Source organism: Equus quagga, unplaced genomic scaffold (genome assembly GCF_021613505.1).
Source record: "Equus quagga isolate Etosha38 unplaced genomic scaffold, UCLA_HA_Equagga_1.0 182661_RagTag, whole genome shotgun sequence".
In the NCBI taxonomy this organism is placed as follows: Eukaryota; Metazoa; Chordata; class Mammalia; order Perissodactyla; family Equidae; genus Equus; species Equus quagga.
Window position 1 is genome coordinate 1 of NW_025797644.1, and position 7915 is coordinate 7915.

Here is a 7915-nt window from a genome sequence, read left to right on the forward strand (position 1 = left end):
CCTGAGAGCTGTCTGGGTTTGGTAGGGGCTCTGCATGTGTGTGTGAGGGAGAGAGGGGCCGGGAAAGGGGTCATGATGAAGCAAAATTATGTAGTAGTACGTCCTTTTTTTTTGAGTGTTACTGCCCCATCCTCTGTGATTATTCTCCCTCTGCCTGGCTGTCCTCTGTATTTACCCTATGGTTAGGCAGTGTCCACTGTCTCTCCATCTCCCTAAGCTGGCATTAAGAATGGCACTGCCTAACATTCTGAATAAAGTCCCTTTATTGACATTGTTTGATTTCTTCTCCATCAATGAAAGCTTACCAGTCTACTTCTCACCATATTATGTAGTAGTTATTTAAATGGAGCACTGGATTGGAATCAGAATAACAGGATCCAAATCTTAGAACTGACTTTGCCCACCAATGTGACTTTAGGACCATCTCTTAATATCTCTGCTTGTGAAGGGAGAATCATAACACTGACTTTCCAGAGTGGGTGTGGAGATTAAACAACATAGGATTCAGAAAGCCCGTGTCCTCAGCTGGGTTATTTGTATCTGAATCTGAGTGGCTGAGTAGTAAAGGGAAATTGGGGAAAAGGAGGGTCGTTTTGGGGCTGGGACTTTTCTTCAGATGCCAATACAGAAATGGCATCTTTTTGTGCGCTCATGTGAGGGCATCTTATTGTATTATTCTATGCTCATGAGAATGGGAGGTGCTCTGACTTTTCTGTGGTTCACGAGGTCATCCTAGCCATTCCTCCACCTTCAGGTACCCGCTGAGTTTCCTCAGCTCAGACCGATTGCAGTCTCCCCTTACTTCAAATTCAGGCATTCTTCAACCTTCTTTGCTCTTCTGCTTCCAAATGGTATCCTTTCCCTTACCAGCAAGCTTCCTAAATAAGTACCTCAGATCATCAGAGCAACTTCTTGCTACTAGTTGTCTGGATACTATTTTGTCTAAGCCGCCCCTCTGTGGAATCTTAGGAGCCTCAGTGAAGGCATTCCCGTTAAAGCCCATGCAGCGCTCTCATCTGACTGGCTCATTTCTTCCGGGCCTGTTCTCCATTCATTTCACCCTGTTCTTTGCTTTCCATTGATGTTTGTTGCTGTTTCTGAGCAATTCTATTAAAATTAAGAAATCTCACTCTCATGAGAATCTAGTTTAGGTTGCAAGATGGAGAAAATGCTCTTCTAACTGACACTTCACATTCCTATGGATGTGACCTAACTTCCAGGGTCAGCTTCATGGGTATGTGACCTGTGCAATCACACAGGACGCCATGCTTAGAAGGGCCCATGCTTGGTGTAATAGCTGCTGTAAACTTTTTGAAATTCTAAGTATTTTTTTTAACACGAGCCCCTGGGTTTTCATTTTGAGGTGGTCCTGCCTCCCCTCACATCAGCTCCTCCACCCGCAACTCCTGCCTTGCTCATCACTCCCATGTCCTTAGGTCTTTACTGGCTGACCCAGCCCCAAATAGTGATAATATCCTAACTCATATCTGCAGTGCTGGCTCCATCAGTCTTTCTGCTCTCAGCCTGGTTATTTCTCTCTCTGTCTCAAAGACCCTGCCTCTGGGATCCTACCAGCTCTCCAGATGGACCACAGAATGTACTCCTCTGACCTCCTCACCAGCAAACACTCAGTCCTTATTGTAAAAAATTAAAGCTGTCCTTTGAGCCATGTATGAGGCTCCCCATGATGTTTATTGATATGATGGGCAGGACAAACAGAAGCAGGACCTGAAGCACTGTCTACACGGCTCCATGGTGAGGATGGGATCAGTTATCCTCTGTGTCTGGGAATCCCCGCGGGGTGTGGGGGGCTTGCATATGTGGGTGTAAGCGTGTGTACTAGTGAGCGTCTGTTTGCATATGCTCTGCTTATGGGTTGGTCTTGCCTCGGGCAGAATTGTGAAGTTCATCTTTCCTGTTCCCAGCCCATCTCTCACACATACCCAGCCTTCTATTGTCCACAAGCCAAACCCTGCCACTCCCTTGGCACTGGGCTTCCCGCTCCCACTGCAGTGACCACCTAGGGGAGGGGTGGGGAAGGGAAGCACTGAATTACAACCATCCACTGTTTGCTGGATACTCCACATGTAGATTGTCTTGGAACCCTCAGAGCAATATTAAGTGGGAATTGCCGTTGGTACTGCAGAGCAGAGGGAGCCTGAGGTCCACACAGTCACTTGTCCAGGGTCACCCCATCATTAGAGAGCCAGGCATTGGGACCCAGGTTTATCTGGTCCTAAAAGTTCCGTCTTTTCTCACCCGCAGGTGATGACAGGAACCCAGCACTTCCTGGGGGCACACTTAGCTGAGCCTCCTTGGCTACAGTTCAATGAGTCTAAATACAATCCCCGCTTGTTGTCATCAAATAATCCGAGTTAAGATACCAGTATTATGAGTTACTTCCCCTTTCTGGCTCAATGCTCTCATCACCAGGTGACATTTAAGGTCCCTTTCCAGCTCTAAGAGCCTCCTGGGGCTTTTCCTAACCTCACAGCAAACTATCTGCATTTCAATGTGTGTTTGTGACAAAGGAACTTTCTGCACCATCTAGGCTGTTTAACCTAGAATACTAGTGCCAGGACAGATTTCAGGCTGGGGGGATGGGACGCATTGGGGTGAATGCACCCCAGTGTCTGAGGTCCCCATCCAGCCCACAGCGGGAACGAATGCTGTACACAGAGCCCTGGCCCTCAGGGGGCTGAGGCTTAGGAAGAGGGAGGCAGAGGTTTTAAATCCAATTTTAAATCCACGTTTCTAAGCAGTAAATCAACAGACCCAGGCGTGTTTTGATTCCCTTCCTCACTGACTCATGTTTCTTTCTGTTCTCTCTAGTCCACTCTAGTTTGTCATCCTTTTTCCCCTCTGCTCAGCGCTCCCTCCATCTACACCTCCCAGGAGTCGGCTCAGCCCGCCGCCCAGGTCCATCTCTGCTTTTTCTGCCCCTCGGCTCTTTTCCCCCAGCATGTAGCAGCTACATCCCCTCCTACTCCTCCCCCAGCCCAAGTTTTCCCTTCTCAGGCTTTCTTTCCAATGTGGCAGCTCTCAGAGTCCTAATAAATCCTCTCCTTCTCCACCGCTCACCCAGTCTCTAAATACCTCAGAGAGAAAAGGGGATCAAAACCTCCCTTGCCCTCCGTCCTTGTTCCCGGACCGTGAGTACTCCATCCCCTCTGCCCCGCTTGCAGAGTTGGCTTCACAGACCGACGACTCGCGCGTCCCAGCTCCGGCCCACCCCACCCTTCTCCGGGGACCGAGGGACTGGGGCTGGAAGGCGGGGAGGCGTCCAAACCTTACCTATGACCGTGAGCTTGGTGCCGGAGCCGAAGTACTGCTCGTAAGAGCACGGAGACCAAGCCCCACACGTAAACCCCTCAGCGCCCCAGCCGCCTCCCGCGCCCGGGTCCCAGCCGGGTCCCGCGCCTGGCTCCAGCGCTGGGGAGGGCACCAGGTGCCGAGATCAGGAACGGCCCTGGGCCCCGCTGCCTGGGCTGCTGGTCCCGTGGCTACTCACCCACGACGGTCAGCCGGCTGCCGGCCCCGAAAGTCTGGTCGGCGCCGGAAAGCACAGCCCCAGAGCTTCTGCCCAAAACCAGGTCCTCCGCCCGCCCGCTCCAGCCCCTCCGCGCCGCCGCGCTTACCCAGCACGAAGAGCCGCGTGCCGGGCCCGAAGTACTGCGTCTCTGAGGTCACGGCCCCCGAGCCCCGCGCAAAAACCCACCGCGCGTCCCGCCCCGCGTCCCCGCTTACCTAGCACCGACAGCCGAGTACCCGGGCCGAAGTACTGAGTATTTTGGCTCACAGCCCCCGGGCGCAGCACAAAAACGGGCCCCTCCACCCTCTTGGTGTCCCAGAGCGCCCCACTCCCGCTCCCGGTTCCACGGGCGCCCCGCTTACCTAGCACGGTCAGCCGGGTGCCCTGGCCGAAATATTGAGGGTCTGTACTCACAGCCCCGAGCCCCAGGACAAAAACCCGGAGGTGCCCTCTCCTGCTGCCCCGGACTCAGCCCAGGTCCCGCCAACCAGGAGCTCTCCATCGCGCACCCAGCACCCGGAGCCAGAGTGGCAGGCCCAGGCGCCAAGCCTAGCTTCTGAGCACAGCCCCAAATGGAGCTGGGCAGCTGCCCACCTCTTTCCATCCCGCCCCACGGAACGCCCTGGGACACCCTACTGTCCTCCTTACCGAGCACAGTCAGCTTGGAACCGTCCCCAAAGAACAGCTGCCCCGTGTTCGCACAGCCCTGGGGACCCAGGAGCAAACCCTGCCTTCCCGGACTTAGGGACCCAGGAAGGTCCAGAGCCCACTGCCCAAGGGCCCGGTTTAGGGGGTCCTCGAGGCTGAGCGGTCCACCCATCTTCCCAGCCAGAGAGGCCAGTCTTACCTAGCACAGTGAGCCGAGTCCCTGGCCCGAAGAACAACTCATTGTAAGAGCACAGTGGGAAGGGGCTGCCAAGAATTCCTCCCCCTTCCCCACCTCTCTTGGCACAGACTGAGGGCCACCCTCCTTCTTCGTGTCTTCTCTCTTCCCATTTCCAGAATTAGCTGGACATGGTAATCTGGACATTGCATGATGCCACCCCCAGTTTGCAGAGGAGAATCAACTTAGCTTGGGGGCAATCCAGTGGACTTGAAACCTGTCGGAGTATTAATGGTGGTGGTTGAGCTGGACTTGAGAAGTGTTCCAGGCCAGACCCTGCCTCATACAAATAATCTGTAACCCCTCTGGCCTTAGTTTTTTCACCTGAAAAATGGGGAAAAACTATCTTTCCCACAGGGTTGTTGTGGGTGCCAAATGAATTACGCATGTGCAAGTACTTTGTCAAAGGGCACATTTTGTGAGAAGCACTGAATGGTGATCCCACTTGGATGCCTTGGTCCTTCACGGTCCTGGGAAGCTGAGTCTGGAGCAAGAAGAAGCAGAGATGTTCATTGAGTCCAAGTCTGTGCAAGACCATGTCAGGGTCTAGCTCCAGACACCTCTCCAACTTCTCTCCCCATCCCAGAGCAGATTCCCTGGGCTGTGCGGGGTGTTTTCTGAGGCAGGGCTTTTTGTAAAAGCACCTCCTTTACCTGAATCATCGTGCTCCACCCCCCAGTCCCCACAATGTTACACTATGATTCAAAAATGTTTCCTCCTCTCTGAACCCCCTCCGCCAACCACTGGGCAGCGGCAGGGAGCACAGGTGGCAGAGGTTGGTCTGGTTGAGTGGGGCTGGGAAAAGACAAATTCAGAGTGCCTTTGAAGTGGAGAGCGGCTTGGGGAAGGTCGTGGTGCTAGTGGAGGGGGAGGCACAGAGAGGCCCTGCCCTGGAACGTAAACCACTCTGAGGAGATCTTCTATGTCATCAGGACTCCCCTCTGGGACTCTGTGCCCACCTGCACAGACTGGCATTTATAGTGAGGTGGGGTGGGAGGAGCGAGGGGTGGGATCCATAGAGCAGGTGATGGCAACTTATAGCACGAGGACAGACAGCCTGCAAACCTCTATACTTTCCCAGAACCAAGTCTAAGCTTCCTATCCTTCATTTATCCCACAAATGTTTAATGAACATCTGCTATGTGCCAGGCCTCTGCTGGTTGCAAGGATCCGAGTCTATCCTCAGTGGCATGCACCAACCTGCCTTTCAGCTTTGTATTTTATTACTCCTATCACTGACCCTTGCACTCCGCTAAATGAAAATACCCAGAAGTACCTGACCCTGTTGTTTCAGTCATGCCTCTGACTGTCATGATCACTCTCCCATTTGGATAATTGAGACCAGTTCTTCCTTTGAAGACACTGCCACCTTCTCACCTCTCATTAGTTTTTCCTGCTAATCCCAGTCAGGCACTGAGGGCTAGTCTCTGCTATTTCAAAACATCATCTTGTATTTCCTCTGCTTCTATTCATGAATTATCCCCCTTGTGAACAGGTAAGCTTCTTGCGCACTATAATTTGGATATCTTTCTATTCTTGAAGGTTAATAGCAAAACATTGCAATAATGTGTGCTTAATGAGTACACACATTCATGTATGTGAATTTATGTATAGGCATATAGACACGCACATATATGTTACAACAGAAGGGGAAGGCTGTGTGTGCGGTCTTAAGTGAAAGGGGAGACGGATGTTTAAGGCAGGACTTATCTGCTCCTGAATTGGGTCACTTTGGGTTCACTCGTTTATTCATCTATTTAGTCAAAGATAATTTATTGGCTTTCTACACTGAACCAAGGTACTATACCATAACTCAGAGATGCTATAATAAAACACATCCCTGTGACCAAGGAGCTGGCAGTCAAGTGGGGGTGTCAGATAAGTAAAGAGGTAGTTTCCATCCAGTGTGGTAAGTGTCATGAGGGAGGTGCACAGGACGCTGTGATAACAGAATATAGGGTGCATTTAATCCAACCTCAGGGGAGTAAGGGGCAAGGAAGCTCCAGAGAAGGCTTCTTGCAGGAGTAAAACAGCATTACATTTTTAAGGATAAGTAGAAGTTAGAGTACCATGTCATTCTGGTAGAGGAGTGCAAAATTGCCTGAAAGCAAGTGGCTCAGGGGGTTCAGGGATGAGAGAAGCGAGGTGCATGTGGAATAAGAGGTGGAGGACAATCATGGGTCCTATATGCCATCATAAGGACTTTGGACTACATCACAATGGTGACAGTGAGACAACAAAAGGCTGTTGCAGGATTTCTAGAAATAGGATAGGGCTGATTCTTCATTTTAGGGAAATTTTATTTTCTATCCTTCCAGGAGTGATCAGGGGACATGTTCACATTCATTTAATTCACTAGAGAGAAATTTATAAATGGATTTTTAACTTCAACTGGAGGATACATCTGCTACTGAGAACCAATAGCCAAGTCAGTACCTTCTCTTCTCAGCTAGGAAGCCTCCACGGCGATAAATGAAGATTAGAGTGTACTCAGTGAGACAGCTGAAAGGAATGTGGGCGATAGAGATAAAGCCAAGCTTTGTTAGCCAGGGGCATATGGCCAGTTGGCAGATGGACACACCTATGTAGGTCAGCTCTTCCTCAGAGCACCTTTATCCAGGTAGGACAGAAAGTTCTTATGGTCAACATCCCCGTATTTCTAGGCTGTTCCAGAGTAAGCCTGTTCACATCCCATTACCAACTTTCACATTTACTTGAGTTCCTCTGACAAGGAGGAGCAGTGCCAGCCACAGGCTGGGTCCCTTGCCCCTCGCACCTGAAGGGACTACACCTTCCTTGAATACCTCTTGTTTCTATCCTGACTAGAGTCACATGGGCAGTTCAGACATGGGAAGAAGAGATATCTAGACATTCATAAGGCAGAGTCAAGCCAGAACAGGCCATTTTTATTGGTTCAGTCAACACAGGCACACTAGGGTCCCCCTTGGGTCAGAGAGATTTCGGTCATGAGTGTCGAGGTGTGCAAGCACTTGAGGGAGTAGATATCAGGATGAGTAGAGAGATGAGAACAGCTCTTCAGAAGCCCTGGCTAGGAAAAGAAAAAGGAAACTCCATGGTGGGGTGATAATGGTCTGGAAGCTTCTAGCTCCACCTTTGAGCTGGCTTCAGGGATCCTTTCTCTTGACCTGAAGAAGAGAAGGTTTTGAGGGTTACCAGGAGACAGGAGTGGTAGGGATTGAGAAGCAGCAGGATGGCCCACTGAAAAGATGAATAGGGCTCCTCACAACCTCCTGGGTTTGCAGGGAACCCTATCTTCTCCTTCCCAGCATGGCTCTTCCTCTTCAGTCCCCGAGGGACAAGGTATCTTCTGGGGCATGTGAATGAACCCTCCTCTTCTTCTCTGCCACACTCTGGTCCTGACAGTGTCTGTATACTCCTGGCTCTGAGGTGCTGTGTCATCTCCAACCTGTCTGTCCCATCCTGCTCCCCTACTTACCATGGCCATCAGCACGAGGGCGCTGACCAGTACAGCATACAGG

General features: G+C 51.2%; 1 long non-coding RNA gene across 1 annotated transcript; it reads right to left on the bottom strand.

The window, feature by feature from the left end:
- Nucleotides 1–7290: 7290 nt before the first annotated feature.
- LOC124233286 (uncharacterized) lies at nucleotides 7291–7915 on the bottom strand. Its single transcript, XR_006887025.1, has 2 exons — nucleotides 7873–7915; nucleotides 7291–7561 (listed from the first exon to the last, which is right to left on the bottom strand). It is a non-coding gene; the product is annotated as an uncharacterized LOC124233286 (long non-coding RNA).